General features: G+C 41.5%; 1 long non-coding RNA gene across 1 annotated transcript in view; it reads right to left on the bottom strand.

Annotated features, from left to right (window-relative positions):
• LOC308255985 overlaps positions 1-21,248 on the bottom strand; it is a 36,323-nt gene extending 15,075 nt beyond the window's left edge. The window contains exons 1-2 of the long non-coding RNA XR_013961395.1: positions 20,893-21,248; positions 18,235-18,291 (exon numbers count right to left, since the gene is read on the bottom strand). This is a non-coding gene — a long non-coding RNA (uncharacterized lncRNA). The remainder of the gene's footprint in view (positions 1-18,234; positions 18,292-20,892) is intronic.
• Between the last annotated feature and the right edge of the window lie 728 nt (positions 21,249-21,976).

The raw sequence follows: 21,976 nt of genomic DNA, 5'->3' as shown, positions 1-21,976 counted from the left end.
CTTCAATGGAGGGTCCCCATCCCCTACACTGTCCCCTCCATGGATGATCCTCTCTCCTCCCTGCCCTCACCCCTCCATGGAGGGTTTCCATCCCCTACCCTGACCCTTCCATTGAGGGTCTCCTCTCCTCCCTGCCTTCACCCCTCAATGGAGGGTTCCCATCCCCTACCCTGTCCCATCCATGGAGGTTCCCCTCTCCTCCCTGCACTCACCCCTCAATGGAGGGTTCCCATCCCCTACCCTGACCCCATCCATGGAGGGTCCCCTCTTTTCCCTGCCCTCACCTCTCAATGGAGGGTTCACATCCCCTACCCTGACCCCTCCATTGAGGGTATCCTCTCCTCCCTGCCCTCACCCCTCAATGGAGGGTTCCCATCCCCTACCCTGTCCCCTCCATGGAGATTCCCCTCTCCTTCCTGCCCTCACACCTCAATGGAGGGTTCCCATCCTGTACCCTGACCCCATCCATGGAGGGTCTCCTCTCCTCCCTGCCCTCACCCCTCAATGGAGGGTTCTCATCCTCTACCCTGACCCTATCCATGGAGGGTCCCCTCTCCTCCCTGCCCTCACCCTTCAATGGAGGGTACCCATCCCCTACACTGTCCCCTAATGGATGATCCTCTCTCCTCCCTGCTCTCACCCCTCCATGGAGGGTTCCCATCCCCTACCCTGACCCTTCCATTGAGGGTCTCCTCTCTTCTCTGCCTTCACCCCTCAATGGAGGGTTCCCATCCCCTACCCTGTCCCATCCATGGAGGTTCCCCTCGCCTCCCTGCACTCACCCCTCAATGGAGGGTTCCCATCCCCTACCCTGACCCCATCCATGGAGGGTCCCCTCTTCTCCCTGCCCTCACCTCTCAATGGAGGGTTCACATCCCCTACCCTGACCCCTCCATTGAGGGTCTCCTCTCCTCCCTGCCTTCACCCCTCAATGGAGGGTTCCCATCCCCTACCCTTTCCCCTCCATGGAGGTTCCCCACTCCTCCCTACCCTCACACCTCAATGGAGGGTTCCCATCCCCTACCCTGACCCCATCCATGGAGGGTCCTCTCTCCTCCCTGCCCTCACCCCTCAATGGAGGGTCCCATCCCCTACCCTGACCCCATCCATCAGGGTCCCCACTCCTCCCTTCCCTCACCCTTCAATGGAGGGTACCCATCCCCTACACTCTCCCCTCCATGGATGGTCCTCTCTCCTCCCTGACCTCACCCCTCAATGGAGGGTTCCCATCCCCTACCCTGACCCCTCCATGGAGGGTCTCCTCTCCTCCCTGCCCTCACCCCTCAATGGAGGGTTCCCATCCCCTACCCTGACCCTTCTATTGAGGGTCCCCACTCTTTCCTGCCCTCACCCCTCAATGGAGGGTTCCCACCTCCTGCACTGTTCCCTCCATGGAGGGTCGCCTCTCATCCCTGCCCTCACCCCTCTATGGAGGGTACCCATCCTCCACACTGTCCCCTCCATGGAGGATTCCCATCCCCTACCCTGACCCCTCCATGGATGGTCTCCTCTCCTCCCTGCCCTCACCACTCAGTGGAGGTTTCCCATCCCCTACACTGCCCCTCCATGGAGGGTCGCTTCTACTCCCTGCCCTCTTCCCTCCATAGAGGGTCCCATCTCTTCCCTGACCCCCCTCCATGGAGGGTACTTTCTCCCTAACCTACCTCTCCATGGAGGGTTCACTGCCTCCCCTGCCCTGGCCCCTCCATGAAGGGTGCCCTCTCCCCCTGCCCTGGCCCCTCCATGCAGGGTCTTCTGTTTCCCTGCCCTGTCCCATCACTCACAGGCTCTGAGAGGTATGTGCTCCGGTTCCCAGTGTTCATCTCTCCTGCCTCTAGGGGTGTCCACTGTCTGTACCTGAAGCACATCTCACCGTCTTCATCTGCCTAAATCTTGCCTGGCTCTCAGGACACATGTCAAATATCATTTCAAATGTCAAATCACCAAGTAATCTTTCAAATTATAAATCAGATCACCCTATTCTCAAGCCTAAAAGCCTTCATACTGTGACAGCATTTTCAAGCCACACTGGGGCCCTTTCTTTGCCCCCCTGCCCTCTGCTGTGCCCATCCAGCCTGGCTGTCCTTGCCCTGGGGCACTGACTCCCATTTACAGGTGGCTTCCCCAGATTTCCATTTGGCCAGCTCTGTCTCAACAGCCGGGTCTAAGTTTAAATATCTTGGGGAGCCTTTCCCCAGCCTGCTGGGGAGTAACACTCTTGGGGAGCCCCCACCCAGCTATATGAGGTATCACCTGGCAATAGGTCACAGTACTAACAGAGGTCAGAATGGTAAGACAGGTCATTGAGGTAACCTAGCAACCCTTCCAGGTCAGCCAGTTGGGCTAACCTCTCAAGTTTTCTTCTGTTGTTGTTGTTTGAAGTCAGTAAATACACATTTATGGACACCAACACACCCTAGGCCCTCTTCAGAAATCACAGTAGGTGTGGCTCAACCGGAGGCCCTTGCCCTCAGTAACCAGGGGTTCCTGAAAGTGAAAACTGGGAAGCGGGTGGGTCAAAGGAGAAGGGAGGGACTCATCTTGGCGGGCTGGCTTTGATGCTGGAGGAAGGGACCAATGGCCAAGATTTTGGGAGCCTCCAGGAAGCTGGGAGTGGCTTTGGCACGGACACAGAAGGAAACTGTCTGATAAGGAATGCATTCTGCCAGCTCCCCATGACCAGGCCCCCCCCGGAGCTTCCTTGGAGGAGCAGAACCTAAGGAACAGCCTCAGGTTTCTGACCCACAGCACCTGGGATCCCAAACTTTGTCCTGTGAGCCACTGCGTTTGAGGTCATTGGTTAGGGCAGTGGTTGGCAAACTCATTAGTCAACAGAGCCTAATATCAGCAGTACAACGATCGAAATTTCTTTGTGGGAACCAAATTTTTTAAACTTAAACTTCTTCTAACGCAACTTCTTCAAAGTAGACTCGCCCAGGCCGTGGTATTTTGTGGAAGAGCCACACTCAAGGGGCCAAAGAGCCTCATGTGGCTCTGAGCCACTGTTTGCCGACCACGGGGTTAGGGCACCAATAGAAATCCTTGCAGTCCCTGTGGCTCCCTAGTCATATAAGCCAAGTCTGTTTTCTTCAAGGCTCTTCGTATCTCCTGAAATAAAGCGTTGCCTTGGTTCTTATTGGCCTGTCTGTCTCTCAGCCCCTCTCAGCACCTGAAAGGTGACCTGTGAAGGCCCTGCCCCCAGACCCAGGTGGCAGGCCCACACTTGCTGAATGAATTCCTGAGCAAAGAGCTCTTTTCTGATTTCATAAATTTTATATCTGTAATAAACATGATTCATTAACATGTACATACATATGATACCTTAAACCTCTTTAGGACATCCCACATAGATACACGACATTTTTAAAAATCTTATTTTTTTGTCAAAACTCCTGTCTCAATTTTTTTTGTACAGAAATGCAGTAGCTGCTTTGGGAACTGCCTCTGGGAGGGTGAGGGTTCTGACTGCAGACCAGGTTCACGCCAGGATCTGTCTCCTGCCCCTGGTTTTTCCAAGACAAGCCCTTTGGCTTCTGGTGGCCAGTCGACCCATGATGCTCCTGACACCTCATCTCATGTTCCCCAGCCTGGTGTTGCTTCCTGCGGGGCCTGCATTCTGATCCTGGAGCTTCAGCCCCCTGTTATCCTAACTCCCTGAGTTCTAGTTCACTTCTTACTTGGGGACCAGGAATTGCAGCCATTGGAAGTGGGGGCAGCTCAGATGCTGTTTGCTCCTGGCTGCTGGCCTGCAGGGGGTGCAGGTGGTGTGGGGCATCACTCCCCAAAACCCCCACTAGCTGGCCCCTCCTTTATGACAGCACCCCTCTTGGTTCCCTTCGAGTTTTCCAGGACAGTTTGTTCGACAGAGTGATGTTGGGTGTCTGGAACCATAAAGCAGAGGTGATGTTAGGATTCCAGGTCAGGACACATGGCCAGGTTTCTGGCTGGATCCTCAGTAGGGGGAGTGCAGGAGGCAGCTAGCCAATGGATCTCTTTCATCATTAATGTCTCTCTCTCTCTCTCTCTCTCTCTCTCTCTCTCTCTCTCTGTCTGTCTCTCACTTTCTTTATCCCTTTGAAATAAATAAAAATATATTCAAAATACTTCCATCTCATAGTGGCAAAAAGGATTTTATAATTATAACTAGAGGTCCAGTGCATGAAAACCCATGGATTCAGGGTGGGGTCCCTTGGTCCTGCTGGTGGCTGAGCAGAGCTCCTCCTCTGGGAGCTCAGGGACCACTGAAGCCGATCCTGCATTTAGTGTCTGCCCCTGGTGGTCAGTGCACCTCATAACCACCAGTTGTTCCAGCTCAGTCTGCCTTAGGGTCAATTTACATAGTACCATTTTATTATATAGGATTTTTCTAAAGTAAATGCTCCAAGAAGAGGGAAGTCGTGGGCCAACAGTCCTGACGCAGTATTTCTGAAGTTTAGTGAAATCCAGGGGAACATGAAGGCCTCTTGTACAAAACTTTTATTATCTTCTTTTCTACTATAAGCTTTCCAAACTGTAATTTCCCTCTAAAACTACCTCAGCTGCAAACCACAGTTCTAATATCTCTTAATTTTTTTAGTTCAATTTTTTTTCTTATTTTCATGTGATTCCCTCTTTGACCCATGGGTTATTTAAAAGTTTATGGCTTGGTTTTCAAACATTTGAGGATTTTCTAGTTATCTATGTTTCTTTATAAATTAAATTGACTGTGATCAGAATGCACACTCTGATTTTAGGCCTTTGAAACAGCCTGTGATCTATAATTGTAAATATTTCCTGTGCACTCAAAGTGAACTAGTGCTCTCCATTTGTGGGGTGTGATTCTCTCAAAGTTTCAGGTCTAGTTGCTGAGACCTAGTCTAAATCTCCTACACTCCTCTGTTTTCTGCTTGTTCTTTTGATATCAGTCACCCTTTCAAGGTAGGATTTGGCAAATGCCTTGAGAGGAGATGGCAGGCAGATGTGGTGGGTACTTCCCTGTGGTTTCTGCCTCTGACATTCTGTTCTTCAAATGCCCAGCTGCTTGGTCACCTTGAATTTCAACTTCTCTCATCCTTAGTCCCATGTGATGACCACTCCCTACTTGAACTTCATTCCTATGTGCTCTTCACTGTAATCATAATCACCATACTTGAACGAGACAAATGGCCAATAAATGTTATTTTTCCTTTTTATACTCGTCACTTGCTTGTGAAATCTGGGGTCGAAAAGCAGACTCATGTTGTTTAGAAAGACGTGTGTGTGTGTGTGTGTGTGTGTGTGTGTCTTTGCTGTGTGTGTGAGCTTTACAAGATTTAAAGTACATTTGTTCTTAACAAATTTTGTACTCAAAAGAAAAATGAAAAAAGTTTTAAAAAATAATTTAAAAATGAAGGTATATTCAATGTGCAAATTCTATATATATATCACGGACCATAGACAATAAAAATTATTTTAATAATGATTTAAAGAATTGTGAAGGTATATGTCTGAGTCTACTTTTTGTCTTCTTGGCTCTGACGGAAGAGGAAGAAGACATCCTCTGGCCACCGATTGTGTCACAAGTAGGAAATGACTGAGCTTGTGGGTGAGAGAGCACAAGGAGCCACAGGTCATCCCCGCACAGATGAGGGAAAGCCCCTGGATTTGCTGCTGTGGACCCCAATCTTCTTAATAAGGAATTTTTGTTGGAAATAGGGGAACGATACTTTCTACTTGGGAAGGGGCATTTATAGGAGGTTATGGGGCTGGGAACTGGAAGGAATCGTGGCTCTTTATGGAATTCTTATCTATTCCTGATGCCTTCTCACTCTCATCCTAGTCATAGCTGTCTGACTCTTTGCCAGTTCAGCTTTCTCACTCCCTGCAGATTGCCTTTTCCTGCTTGTGCATCCACAGGCCAGACACAGTCTCATTCCAGTGGCTGCCAAGACGACTGCATGGCAAATGCTGGTCCAATTACGGAAAGCACAGGGGCTCAATTCCCATCTTAGTTGCCCCTTGAATAGAACTAGGTGATGCAAATCCTCATAGGTTTTCTTTAAAATTGTTATTGTTTTCCATTTTAAAAATAATTTAGGAAATAATGTATATATACAAAAGAGTGAAAAATGAACATTTGATCAACTAAAAACTTGTCTTTGGCTAATTGTGCTTTAACAGGAAGAAGCTTTTATATCCTGAATCCGTCACCCTCCCACCACAGGCAATTCAGTCTCCTGTCAGTTTTGTCCTGCTAATCCAAAGCCCTTTTATTTTTCCCATCCTTTATGTGCTTCTTGCCTCAGAACCAGGAAACAAACACTGTTTTGACCACAGAGTCAGAAGCAGAATAAACATAGGACATTATGCCTAGCCAGTATGACTCAGTGGTTGAGCGTAAGAGGTCCTAGTTCGATTCCGCATCTGGGCATGTGCCCATGTTGGGGGCTTGTTCCCAGTGAAGGCCAAGCAGAGGCATCTTATCAATGATTCTCTCTCATCATTGATGTTTCTAGCTCTCTCCCTCTCTCTGTCTCTCTCTCTTTTTCTCTCTCAAATCATAAAAACACATTTTAAAAAATAGGACATTATAATACTAACAGGTCTCTGTAGACTTTTCCCAGCCCAGGCAGCTCTAGATGTTTATATCTGCCGTCACCTTTCCCCCACAAATGCTGGATTGGGACACAGAGAGGAGGGTAATAGCATCTGAATAAGAAGGAAGATTTGTCCATCCCTGACTCCTCAGCAGAGATAGCAACACGCAGCATATGGAGACCATTTAACAAATATCATTGAGCAAAGAGAGTCCTGGAGACTGAAAAACACAAAGTAAATAATAAATGTGGGGTAAGGCTCAGAGTAGAGTGGAAGGGGAGCAGTAGACTCTGCTTTATGGACCTAGAGTTTCAAAGGTAGTACTCTTGGGCCTGTTAAGTGACAGGTTAGAACACGTAGCATTTAGACATTCTCAACCACTTTCCTACAGTCACTCCCAAGGGGGCAGCTCTGACCCAGCCTGAAGCCACGATCTGGTTACTTGGTGCCTCTTCAGGAGTTATAGGATGTCGGTCTTTATTAACCTAGTAAATTTCATTCTTTTAAAACTACACACTGAAGAAAATGTCCTTTCCATGTAACACTATGCATCATAAAGTAGACTCCTTCCCTATTCATCATCATTGTCTTCACACTACTTTGCAACTCGCAGTGTGTATGCCCCTGGCTAGTCATGACTTGACCTCCTCCCCACCCCATCCCACTCAGCTCTGGAACACACAGTCCAGGTTGCAAATCAACTTGTTGCATTTGCAGTTCATCTCAACATTTTTTTTTTGACCCATAAAGATCAATCTGGGCTCTTGTGACTTTTCCTTTGAATCAATGATTATTTCTGTCTGGTTCCTACATATCATATCAGCTAAATAAATTTCTAACTGTGTTTGATCAGTGTGATACTCTGATCTTATCGCTTTCTGAAAATTATCTTTGAACAGCATCTGTTTTACAGGATAGCCTGTAAGTGTCTCATGCTTAATAATCATTTAACTTTGGTTCATGAGTCAAGAATCCAAAAAAATTAAAATTTTTTTTTAGATTTCTCTGAAATTTAAAAAGGTTCATGTGTCAACTTCACTATTATGAAAGGCAAGTGCATTAGCCTGGAGGGCAATGGCAATATCTTCATCTGAGCACAGGCTGCAATACAGGTTATTTGTAGCCATGGCTTGGGGTGAAGGGTTTGTGTGATCAGCTCTTTTTGTTGTTGCAGAATTCTTGTTGAGGGATGCATACTGCTTTGTCACTGCTCAGCATTTTGTATGGTTCTGATTTCTAGTTTTAAACCAGAGAGTGAGATGGTTCAATTTACCTGGTGCCATCAACATTCTCCTTTTCCAGATGCTTTCCCATCATTGCAAGGTTTGCTTCTCTCTCTCTCTCTCTCTCTCTCTCTCTCTCTCTCTCTATATATATATATATATATATATATATATATATATATATATGTATATGTATGTGTGTGTGTGTGTGTGTGTGTGTGTGTGTGTATATATATATATATATATATATATATATATATATATATATATATATCAGAATCTGTTGTTCACCCACTTGGGAATACCAGCCACTTGTGGTCATTCCTTCATGCCTTGAAACATGACATGCAAAGAGCTAGAAAACACCATATACCCCTTCCCTGTGCTACTTCACCCAGAGGCATGCAGTGCGTGGAGATAATGACCAAGTTAGAACCAATGTAGACTATTGGAGCTTGCTGTCATATATAGCAAGATGGTCAGCCACCGTCACTTACATTTGTCTGAGACTCAAGAGCAGCTTGAGGAGTAGGAGAGTGTCATAGGGAAATAGAGGGAAGGCTCAGCTATGCCTGGCTACAAGGGAAGGAGGCGTGGCCTAACAGGAAGTGGTGTGTCTTATGTGATTGGTTGGAGAATGTAGGTGACTCTCTCTGCCTGGTCCTAAATTGGAAACCAGGGCAACAAATAGGGCAATTGGCAGGCACTGACCAAGACCCACCTACAATCATTATTTAGAAAAGGCCATTGAGGAATTCACACTAAACTTTTTAACTCTGGGGAGCTGAATGTGTGGGCTCTGAGGAAAATGTACTATTTAACTTTACTCTATACCTGTTTTAATATTTGTTTAAAATAAGCATGAATTGCTTATACAATGAAAAGAATGTTGATAGGGGAGGTGGGGGCTTTCCCGGGGTGGGGATGGCTTGGAGGGGGGGGGGGCGTCAATTGGGGAAAAAGGAGACATATGTAAAACATTAGATAATAATAATAAAAAAGGAAGTTGATCATTTAAGTAAACACTAACAGAGCTCAGCTGCAGGGGCTGAGTGGTTGAGTTTTGACCTATGATCTAGGAGGTTAGGAGGTTATTGTTTGGTTCCCAGTTAAGGCACAGCCCATGTTGCTGTCTCAATCCCCAGTGAGGGTCATACAGGAGGCAGCTGATCAATGATTATCTCTCATCATTGATGTTTCTATCTCTCGCTCCTTCTCCCTTCCTCTCTGAAATCAATAAATATATATTAATAAGTAAATAGTAAACGACCACTAACAGCAATCACCCTTGCACTAAGTACTCACATATTAACTTCCTTCTGGGAATCTAATCCATCAACTGAAATCACACAAAAAAATTAGTTTGTCCTGGATAACAAACCCATCTTAGTTATTTGAAGAATGTTTTCTTTATTTTCCTGAAGAGATTTATACAGTTAGATGTTATTTTGATTAACAAGTCATCTAATGAATGGCATCATCTTAAGAGATGGTCCCATCAACCATAGTAGTTTAAAGAATAGTTATTTCATACTGGAACTCTGCTGGTTTTAGATAAGTTGATATTATTCACACATCTATCAATCTATCCATCAATTCCTTCCAGTATTAATTCTTTTAGATATGGTATTGGTACCTGAGATTAAAAGCCAGTTAACAAGCAAACATAAAGTTTAGCATTTGAGAGATTTAGTTTTCTAGTTGCTGAAATATGATTTTCAAGAAAACAGTAAAATCATCAGTCATATTACAGTGATAAAAATTTTGTTATCAGACAGGGAACATGTCTCTGAAAAGGTCTGGCTAGGGCCTGCCTGTGGTGTGTGGGTTCTTGATTTTGTAAGGGAAATATTTCAGAATGCAAGGCCAGGTGACTATGAGGGAACATTTACTAAAGCTGGGGACAGTGAAATAGGAAGGGCTTAGCATGGAAGCAGCAACAGGAGAGCCAAGGCTGGGCTGCCTTTGTTCACTGGGAAGTCAGAAAAATGACCTTAGAAACAGGGTCAGGGGATTAGTCTGGGAAAGTCTGAACTCATGATAAAACCCAGGCACTCACAAAGCAGAAGTCCCTGTTTCCTAGGGCACCTTCATTCACATGAAACCATTTCCCCAATGCTTGGGAAGCATCATACAGGAAGGATAACATGAAATAGACCATCCTTGCCCAACACAAGTTTTGACATAAAAATATATCAGTCTACTTGAGGCAGTGGGTACATGGTGCAATATACAGATCCTGTAACATAGAAACCCACATCTGAAACCTGTATGTTCATGTTGACCAATGTCACCCCAATGGATTTAATAAATAAAAATACATTTTTTAAAAAAACCATACATTTGAGGAGATTAAAGATGGCTGCCGATAGAAAGGTAGGCTGCAAGATAGTGTGCAAGTAAGAGAACAGAAGGAGAGTGTGTGAACATGCAGGGAGAGTCTATTTGTGAGTGAGGGACGGCTATATTCCAAGGGACTGTTGGAGACTGCCAGACCAGGCTCCCCTGACCAAGCAGCCTCCACTGCTGCTGAAATCTCTCCTGGAGCGACCAGCTCTGTGACAGAGATGATGCCATCTTGAAGTGTAAAGTGGCTGTGATCAGAAGCCCAGCCTTACCTTCAATCGGAAAGAATCAATACCTCCTGGGACCCTCCAACCACAACACCCAGAGTCCAGCTGCGAATTCACAAACCGCGGGTCACAAACAGCATGAAAATGCGGATGCAGGAGGCTCTGAACCTTCTCATGGAAAGGTCAGATTTCGCCCAGAAAAATATGAGGTCTGTGATCAGACTGGAGAGAGAAATGCACACAGCAGTTTCTAGAGGTTCAGAGGAATTCTGGGCCCCATAAAATTTGTGGCTGTTGAGGACAGCATGGTCCGTGAATGTGCAAGGGGGTCCACGGGGATGCTTGCAGAAGGGATCTCTAGAAATCAACCCATAACTGGGCACAAAAAGGCAGCCTGAAGCTTTACCCCTAAACCGGCTGTGCTGTGTGAGGGGAAAAAGACGTGCACAGAAACGTGAACAGAGTCGTGTACAGTGCCTGGGTGAAAATGTCAGGAGTTCATGCACTTACTCTGGCTCTTTTTTCTCTTTAAATCCTTGCTTTTGAATACTATGCCCAGTATATAGGATCACCCAATTAAAAATACTTTCAGAGAATGCAAGGGAAAGTTGATTTTGTGTAACCTGAGGATCAGAGCGAGGAGAAATGATCAGAAAACCAGCTCTGGGGAGTCCATAACCCCAAATCAGTATTAAGTGCAGCAGGGAAAACAAATTCTAAATACTGGGTAGAGAGGACTTATAGTCCCAGATTTCAATACAGAAACACTGCCATCCTGGGGTTGAATCACAAATTGCCTCTTGTATAAATATAAACCCAGGCAGGCTGAGAAACAAAGAAATACTGCCAGTTTGAAACAGGATTGTGGCTTATAACACAGAGGAGCTGTGGAACCCAGGGGACTTCAATACTGTCCTGACTACATGACAGGAAACAGGCATGCCAAAAAGAATAGTAGAGGAAGTGATGGACCTTCACTACTGCACATTTTTATTTTTTATCGCTTACTTAAGAAACTAATTTTTTAGTTCTCACTTGATTTTACTTTTTTAATTATTATATTTTTATTTTTAATTGGTACTATTACTACTATTATTTTACCTTTTCATAAAGTTTCATTTATTTTCTCTTTATTTTATTTGATTTGATTTGATTTTGGGATTACTGTTCTACATTCTATTTTCATTTTTCCTTTAGCATCATTTTACTCTATCTCAATTTTACTTTTAAACCAACCCTCTCTTCCTCACTTTTCCCCTTTTGTTATCCTGTTTCTGCTGCTAAAAATTATGCCTGCTTTAGATTTTCCCTATTCCTTCTTTTTATCCCATTAAAAATTCATCCTACTTATATATCTAATTTGTGATCCTCTGCTCCAAGTCCATATACACTTCTCTCTTCTCTTTCTTCACTATCCAGATTTCCCCCCCCCCCTTTTTTTTGTTGTTGTATTTTATTTATTTTTTTGTTTTATTTTGTTTTGCTTTGCCTTCTTTCTCTCTGTCCTATTGTTGTAGATTGTTGATTAGATTGGTTTGTTTATTTGTGTCTGTCTGGTTTTTTGGTTTTGTTTTTTTTTTTGCTTCTGTTTTTCCTCTCCTAACTTGTTATTAGGTGTTAATTGTTGTTTGTACTTTGCATTCATATCTGGGTGTTAGTTGTTAGCATTTTTTTGGATTAGTTGTTCTATTGGAGTTTTCTCCCCATGTAAATAGTTTTGCCACCTTCTTTTTTATCCTCTTTCTTTTCTCTATTACTTTTTTTCCTTCTCTCAATATTATTTTTGCAATCCTTTTTTTTAATCCCCTAATTCTCTTTTCTCTGGTTGTAACCTTTATTTGGGGTTATTAGTATCATGAATACATTTGTGTTCAGTGCCTTGTGCGTTGTGCTTTAGTTGTGTTGTATTTACTGCCTTTAAGTCCATAGAGGAGAGAGAGAGAGCTACATAACCAGACACCCAGAGGGGAGAGATCATGGGGAGACAAAGAAACAGCCCACATATGAAAGAAAAGGAGGCAGCATCAGAAAAGGAAGTAAACAAAATGGAGGCAAGCAATATGTCAGAGAAAGAATTCAAAGAAATGGTCATAAGGTCCCTGAAAGGTTGGGAGAGAAATACAACAATATATGTAAGAACCAAGAGGAAATGAAGAAGAACCCAAAATAAATGAAGAATAACATCACTGGAAGAAAGAATGCAATAGAAAGCATCAACAGTAGCCTAGAAGAAGCGGAAGACCACATCAGTGAGTTAGAATACAAGGTAGGAAAAAAATACCAAGCAGAGCAGCATCTAGGAAAAAAAAACTTAAAAAACAGGAGGAGAGCCCAAGGGAACTTAGGGACAACATGAAAGGAAACAACATCCACATAATAGGCGTCCCAGAAGTAGAGGAAACTGAGCAAGGAGTAGAAAACCTGTTTGAAGAAATAATGACAGTAAACTTCCCTGATATAGGGAAGAAAAAACTTACACATGTCCAAGAAGCTCACAGAGTCACAAACAAAATGAACCCCAAAAGACCAACGCCAAGGCATAATATAATAAAACTAGAGGACCGGTGCATGAAATTCATGTGCACGGGGAGGGTGTCCGTCAGCCTGGCCTGCACCCTCTCCCAGTCTGGGACCCCTTGCTCCATACCACCCACCTGCTCGCTGCTCCTTACTCATCGTTTTGCTGCTCGTTAGCACTACCCTGGAGGCGGGAAAGGCTCCCGCCACCTCCACTGTGCTCGCAAGTCATGAGCCCAGCTTCAGGCTGAGTGGCGCTCCCCCTGTGGGAGCTCACTGACCACCAGGGGCACCTCCTGCATTGAGTGTCTGCCCCCTGGTGGTCAGTGCATGTCATAGAGACCGGTAATTCTGCTCTTTGGTGATTTGCCTATTACCTCTTTATTGTATAGGATTTGCAAACGCCAATGACAGAGTAAGAATCTTAAGAGCGGCCAGAGAGAGACAGAAAATTACTTACAAAGGATCCCCCATCAGATAGCAACTGATTTCTCAACAGAAACACATCAGGCCAGAAGACAATGGAATGAAATATACAAAGTAATGCAAAGGAACGGTCTGAATCCAAGAATTCTGTACCCAGCAAGGCTATCAATCAAAATTGAGGGTGAAATCAGAAGTTTCACAGACAAAAAAGGACTAAGCATTTGTATTACCACTAAACCAGCTATGCAAGCAGTACTAAAGGGTCTGCTGTAAAAAGAAGAAATAGGAAGCGAAGAAGGAACACAGGCATAAAAAAAATGGTGACAAGTACTTATCAATAATAACTTTAAATGTAAATGGATTAAATTCCCCCATTCTGAAGACATAGGCTATCTGAGTGGATAAGAAAACATGACCCATATATCTGCTATCTATAGAAAACACACCTCAGAAAAAAGGACTCACACAGACTGAGGGTGAAGGGATGGAAAAAGGTATTTCAGGCAAATGGAAATAAAAAATAAAAAAAAACACTGGGGTAGCAATACTTATATCTGACAAATTAGATCTCAAAGTGAAGGACGTGACAAGAGATAAGGAAGGGCACTTCATAATACTAAAGGGAGCAATCCAACCAGAAGATATAACTCTGATAAACATATACACACCCAATTTAGGTGCACCCAAATACATAAAAAAAAAACTTCTGGAGGATATCAAGGGAGAGATTGACAGCAATACAGTCATAGTAGGGGACTTTAATACCCCAATAAAACCACTGGACAAATCCTCAAAACAAAAAATCAGAAAAGAAATATCAATCCTAAATGACACACTTAGATCAGATGGAATTAATTGATATCTTCAGAACGTTGCACCCCAAAGCCAAAGAATATACATTCTTCTCAAGTGCACATGGGTCATTTTCAAAGATAGACCAACTATTGGGACACAGGCAAAGTCTCTTCAAATTCAAGAAGATAGAAATCATATCAAGCATCTTCTCAGATCACAGTGGCATAAAACTAGAAATCAACCACAATAAAAACTGTTTAAAAAAATCAAATACCTGGAGGCTAAATACCATGCTATTAAAAAATGACTGGGTTACCAGATAGATCAAAGAAGAAATAAAAAGCATCATGGCAACAAATGACACTGAAAACACAACAATCCAAAATCTATGAGACACAGTAAAGCAGTCTTGAGAGGGAAAGTCATAGCTCTACAGGCCTACCTCAAAAAATAAGAAACAATGGTAATAACTAATCTAACCCTACAACTCAAAGAGGTAGAAAGAGAGCAACAAGAAAAGCCCAGCATAAGCAAAAGGAAAGAAATAATAAAGATCAGAACAGAGATAAACAACATGGACACCAATACAACAATACAAAAGATCAACAAAACCAAGACCTATTTCTTTGAAAGGATAAACGAGATTCATGAACCTCTAGCCAGTCTCACCAAGAAGGAAAGAGAGAGGACCAAAATAAACAAAATCAGAAATGATAAGGGTGAAGTAACAACCAATCCCACAGAAATACAAAGGATTATGAAAAAAATACTATGAACAACTCTATTCCAACAAAATGGACAACCTAGATAAAATGGATATATTCTTAGAAAAATACAACCTCCCAAAACTCCATCAAGAAGAATTAAAAAACCTGAATAGGCAAATAACTACCGAAGAAATTGAAACAGCAATCAAAAATCTTCCAAAAAACAAAAGCCCTGGTCCGGAAAGCTTTACAGGGGAGTTCGACCAAGCATTGAAAGGAGAACTAAAACCTATCCTCCTCAGACTACTCCAAAAAATTCAAGAGCAAGGCACCCTTACAAGCTCTTTCTATGAAGTCAGCATTACCCTAATCCCAAAACAAGATAAAGACACCACATAAAGGAGAGAGTGAGAGAACTACAGGCCAATATCCTTGATGAACATTAATGCTAAAATCCTCAACAAAATTCTAACAAATTGGATTCAGCAATACATTATGAAGATTATACACCATGACCAAGTGGGATTTATTCTGGGGATGCAAGGATGGTTCAATATCTGCAAATCAATAAATGTGATACATCACGTAAACAAACTGAGAGACAAAAATCACATAACCATATCTAATGATGCAGAAAAAGCATTTGACATAATCCAACACCCTTTCTTGATAAAAACTCATCAAAGCGGGAATAGAAGGATCATACCTCAACATAATAAAAGCCCTATATGACAAACCTACAGCCAACATCATACTCAGTGGGCAAACACTAAATCCATTCCCCCTAAGAACAAGAACAACACAAGGATGCCCACTTTCACCACTCCTGTTTGACATAGTACCACAAGTACTAGGCATAGTGATCAGACAAGAAGAAGAAATTAAAGGCATCCAAATTGGAAAAGAAGACATAAAACTGTCCTCATTCGCAGATGACATGATACTATACATAGAAAACCCCAAAGACTCCATCAAAAAACTGCTAGACCTAATAAAAGATTTTGACAAAGTAGCAGGATACAAAATTAACACCCAGAAATCTATGGCCTTTTTATACACACCAATAATGCAATAATGAACAAACAGAAACAGAAATGTAAAAAAAAAGCAATCCCATTTACCATTGCACCAAAAAATTCAAGATACCTTGGAATAAACATAACTAAGGAGGTAGAAGACCTGTATTTAGAAAACTACAGGACATTGAAAAAAAAGATAGAGAAAGACATAAACAAATAGAAGAACATACCATGTTCATGGATTGGTGCAATCGACATCATTGAAATGTCCATACTACCTAAAGCTATCTATAGATTCAATGCAATACCTATAAAAATCCAATGGCATATTTCAAAGATATAAAATAAACTCCAAAAATTCATGTGGAATAAAAAAAAGACCCCAAATAGCCACAGCTATCCTGAGAAAGAACAAAGTTGGAGGGATCACAATACCAGACATCAAGCTATATTACCAAGCAACTGTTCTCAAAACTGCCTGGTACTGGCATAAGAACAGATATATAGACCAATGGAATAGAATAGAGAACCTAGAAATTGACCCAAGCCATTATACTCAATTCATATTTGACAAAGGAGGCAAGAGCATACAATGGAGTCAACACAGTCTTTATAATAAATGGTGCTGGGAAATTTAATCACAGACATGCAAAAAAATAAAACTACATCGCCAGCTTATACCATACACAAAAACAAACTCAAAATGGCTAAAGGACTTGAATGTAAGACGGCAAATCATAAAAATCCTACAAGACTCCATCGGCAGCAAAATTGCAGACATATGTCATAGTAATATCTTTACAGACAAAGATCCTAGGGCAAGAGAGACTAAGGAGAAAATAAACAAATGGGACTACATCAAAATAAAAAGCTTCTGCACAGCAAGAGAAACCATCAAGAAAACAACAAGAAAGCCCACTGCATGGGAGAACATATTTGCCAATGTTATCTCTGATAAGGGTTTAATCTCCAACATTTACAGGGAACTCATATAACTTGACAAAAGGAAGATAAACAATCCAATCAAAAAATGGGCAAAGGATCTAAATAGACACTTTTCGAAAGAGAACATTCAGAAAGCCAAGAGACACATGAAATCATGCTCAAAGTCACTAATCATCTGAGAGATGCAAATTAATACAACAATGAGTTACCACCTCACACCTGTCAGAATGGCTGTCAACAACAAATCAATGACAAGTGCTGGTGAGGATGGGGAGAAAAAGGAACCCTTGTGCACTGCTGGTGGGAATGCAGACTGGTGCAGCCACTGTGGAAAACAGTATGGCATTTCCTCAAAAATTTAAACATGGAACTGCCATTTGACCCAGTAATACCACTTCTAGGAATATATCCTAAGAAAACAGAAACACCAATCAGAAAGAATATATGCACCCCAATGTTTGTAGCAGCACAATTTACGATAGCTAAGATTTGGAAACAGCCTAATTGCCCATCAGCAGATGAGTGGATTAGAAAACTATGGTACATCTACACCAGCCTTGGGCAAACTACGGCCCGCGGGCCGGATCCAGCCCGTTCGGCTGTTCTATCTGGCCCGCAGAGCCGAAAGAGCAGAGGGTTCTCTTGCTCTCCCCTCAGCTCCTTCACCAGCAGCAGTGTTAACATGGCAACGTCCAGAAACACGGCCGCAGCTCCTTCTTCTGAGTGGGGGAAATCCGCCCATTCAGTAGAAGGAACAACCTCTCAATTTTCCAGAGGCTCCTTGTAATGCCCGCGGACGCCTCCCCAACATCACCCTGGGAATGCGTAGACACATTATGGTGATGATGTAGGGAGACACGCCCCTGGAGAGCACAGTATCAGAGCATTAGCTAAAAAGGAGACCAACAACACTGTTCCCACTGAAGTTGATGTTTTAAAGACCAAAAACCTTTCAACCCAGTCTACATTGCCATCTACATCTACGTCCCGGGCATAATTTGGAAGTTGCACTGAAGAAAATGTTTAATTTACTGTTTACACATTTTGTTCTTTTCTATTTGTTTTAGTTTTAAATTATTTTATTATATTTAAGTTTAATTTGAAAGGCTTTTGTACCTTTCTTTTGTTAGGCAATTTTATTTTGCCTTTGCCATCTTCAATATAAGGTATGTTATTGTGCTATGATTCCTCCATTTTTTGAAGTTTCAAATTATAATAATTAGTGTTTACATTCTTCTTGTTAAAATGTTTGAAATGAATAAAACTATTGAAATAAAAAAAAAGACCGTACCCTTTTATGTAATGATGTTTACTTTGAAATTATATTAGTTCACACAAACACTCCATCCATGCTTTTGTTCCGGCCCTCTGGTCCAGTTTTAGAACCCATTGTGGCCCTCAAGTCAAAAAGTTTGCCCACCCCTGATCTACACAATGGAATACTACGCTGCTATAAAATAGAAGGAATTCTTACCATTTGCAGCAGCATGGATGGAACTGGAGAGCATTATGCAAAGTGAAACAAGCCAGTCTGTGAAAGAAAAATACCACATGATCTCACTTGTTTATGGATAATAAAGAACAGTATAACCTGATGAACAAAAAAAATAGATACAGAGGCAGAGAAGCATCAAACAGACTGTCAAATTAAGGCAGGAAGGTTGGGGAGGGGATAGGGGGGAGGAGGTAAGAGATCAACCAGAGGACTTATATGCATGCATATGAGCATAACCAATGGACTCAAGACACTCGCGGGGGAGGGGCAGTAGGTGAGGCTGAGGAAAAGCCAAATTGGCTAAAAAAAGGAGACATATGTACTACTATTTGTAATACTTTAAACAATAAAATAAAATTAATAAAAGAACCCCACACATCAGTTATTTTGTAGATTGAATCTGGTTCAGGGAGATGAAGTGACTGGTCTGAGGTCCCCCAATACATCCACTGCACATGGTTCTGAACCCAGAACTTTCTTGACTTTCACCCATTAGACTTCGAAGGTCCTGCCTTTTAAAAATCCAAAGAAACTAAAAAACAGCAGGAAGCTTCACATCTCCTTTTGAAAGCAAACTGTAAATCAGCAGAGTGGAACATCTTCTCTATCAATGCTTCTTTGCTTCTTGTTCATTCATTTGCCAAATGTATGTTTTACAGACATTTCTAGAACCGACCTTTTCAGTGCTGGATCTCCCTCCCAGAAGGTACCTAGGCCTGTGCTAGGACCAAAGATTGCCCAGTACTGAGTGGGAATTCAGCGATTACTTTTAAATGTTTCTTTTTTAGAAATATATACACATTCTGAAGTTCACTTTTATCACTAGATACTAGGAAGTGTTCTCTACTCACAAAAGCCTTTCTGCTAATTAATTACAGGCAAATATTTTATAATGCCAGACTTCACCCCTGGCCAGTATCTGGTGAAAGGAAGCTCAGCTTATTTCACAGAAATACAGCCGCTGAAACCACAGGGCTATTTTTATAATAGAAATTTCCTTTGGACATTGTAGCAAGAAAGAAAAACCTTTAAGAAGAAATGTCAGATATAGTTACAGTTTTGTATGAATAAAGATAAGTACAGATTAAAGTTGCAAATGTACTCAGCATGTTAAATGTGCAGAGGAAATATAGCTTATTTATTTATTTATAAATGAACTTTCTCTTGAGTGCCGCACCGCAAGATAAAGGGGAGAGGTGCAAAAGAATATATTTAGCCCAATTAAGTCATCTTAGTTCAGCCTCATGATCCAAAAATCAGTGGAACCCACAAATAACCTAATAAGCAGCATAGCCAACAGATACTTTTGTTTAAAAGAAAAAAATAAATTACAACACATACACAAAAATATGTAAATGCGAAGACATACGTAAAGGAGAGCTCCATGGAAATAAAGTTTCAATAATATTTTATGCAAGGATGATAGTTATGATTTGAGAATTAACCTTGCTACATTGAAATAATTAGTGAAGAGAAATGAATAATAACAAATACATAATGGAGTATGTTCTTGAATTCCTAAAAAAGTCAGTGTCATAGAGGGAAAATAACACCACATTTTAGATTAAAAGAGCCTAAACAGATATAAAAACCTAATCTAGTGAGTACATTTCCATTGGATCTTTACTAATAAAGTACGTCATTACAGGGACAACTGGGTAATATAATTATAGGCAGATATTTTATAATGCCAGACTTCTAAAATTTCTTTCTTGTGATAATGGTGTTATAGTTAAAGGAAGAATTTCTTTACACTTTCAATATTTATGGTGAAGAACTTAGAAAGAGTGTCATGATGTCTGCAACTTGCTTTCAAATTATTCAAAGGAGAAGTAAGTATGTGTGTGAGGCAGGGGGAGGGAGAGACAGAGAGAAAGAGAAAGAGAGAAAGATGGGCCAAGGACAGAGAAGCAAGCAAATATTATAAAATGACAATTACTGAATCTAAGCAGAAGATATAATTTCTCATACTATTCTTTTAATGAGTTTGTAGGCTTAAAGTTTCCAAATATAAAGTTATAGTTTAATGTACATGATCCTTATCAATAATAACAACGTTCCCCCTTTACTAGCATAATAGAGCAGTAATATTTATGTACAATCATATATACACATACGCATTGAAAATAAATTTTAAGAATTCAAATAAAATATTAAAGTGTTATAAATAAATAATAAAATATCTGAATGGTTCATGGTCGGGCTACCTGATTTTTTGCTATAAAACAAGTAAACAAAGAAATAAAAGGAAATAAATATTAAATCCTCATTATTCAAATGCCAATATTCTGTGTTCAACCAGAAAAAACATCATCTTCCTTCAGAATTACATTTTTTAAAATATATTTTTATTGATTTCAGAGAGGAAGGGAAGGGAGCAGAAGATAGAAACATCAATGATGAGAGAGAATCTTGGATCAGATGTTCCAACATGCCCCACACTACGGACAGAACCCACAACACAGGCATGTGCCCTGACTGGGAATCGAACTGTGACCTCCTGGTTCATAGGTCGATGCTCAACCACTGAACTACACCAACCCAGCCAGAGTTAATTTTTTTGGTCATCAGACTCCACCTTTCAAAACAGAGCTTTCACACTATTTAGAATGAAAAACTTCTGAGTCGTTCACTTACCTATAAGAAGCAGAATTAAAGGTGGTTCTCCATGATCTCATACTTTTCAAGCTGTACTTGCCCAAATTTTCCTCGTTACCAGGTAGAACACAGTTAAGTTAACATCTTCTCACAAGAAGTTATTAATGTCACTTTTTAAATTTTTCCTTGAAATAATGTGATATTAAAAATAATTTCCCTAATATAACATTTTTGTTTCACATGGTAGCTCACAAACCTCACTAAAATTTAGTTGCTTTTGTTTTCTTTGTAAGTGTTCTTCCTAGCAATCCTTCTTAACCAGGTACTGAGAAGTCTGTTCAAATACTATATTTAGAAAGTTGCTTTGAGGTCATTTACAGTCCACTGCATGTGGTAAAAGAGGAATGTGCACGATTGGAGTAACCAAGGCTAAGCTTTAAGAAGCTTTCTTTGCCAAAAGATAAGATGTCCAACTTGTACATCTTATTCCATGTTATTGCCCAAGTCTGACAATAATACTATTTGCAGATACGGCTCCGTATGGTTATTCCTAGAATTAGTACAATGGGGAAATGATCACTTTGAGGCATCGAGCATTCCTTTTTCCAAGAATGGCGAAATGTGAAGAGTTCCTGGGAGAAGACTCAGCAGAGGCCACATAAAAATAGCCCGAAACATATTTGATTGGAGATTTATCCCTAAAGCACACCCCTGTGGGGCATGGTAACCAAATATTCAGGATGCTACTTTAGTCTTTTGGCCTCATCCTAAGCTTCAGAAGAAATGGGAAAAGGGCAATGTAATGAGACCCAATGCACTTTGTGAAACGAGGCAGAATGGTCAAACCTCAAATTCCCTGAAACAAATAAGGTAAATTATCAAGCACTGGAAAGCTAATCTGAAAGCTAGTTACTGGAATTTCATTAGCCATATGTAAATAATGAGCAGCAACTATCTTGTGATCGGTAATTATTGGGAACAATCAAGTTTTTATAAGGAAACTCAGTTTTTATTTGGTTTCAATGTCTCACATTGGTCTTCGAACAGTTCCCTGTTGCAGCAGAAGTACTAATATATCTATTTTGTATTCTATAAAAGCTATTGGCTGTTTTTTTCTATTTCT

Source organism: Plecotus auritus (assembly GCF_963455305.1).
Source record: "Plecotus auritus genome assembly, chromosome: 8".
In the NCBI taxonomy this organism is placed as follows: domain Eukaryota; kingdom Metazoa; phylum Chordata; class Mammalia; order Chiroptera; family Vespertilionidae; genus Plecotus; species Plecotus auritus.
The sequence above is the reverse complement of the archived record's forward strand: the minus strand, read 5'-3'. Positions and strand labels throughout refer to the sequence as shown.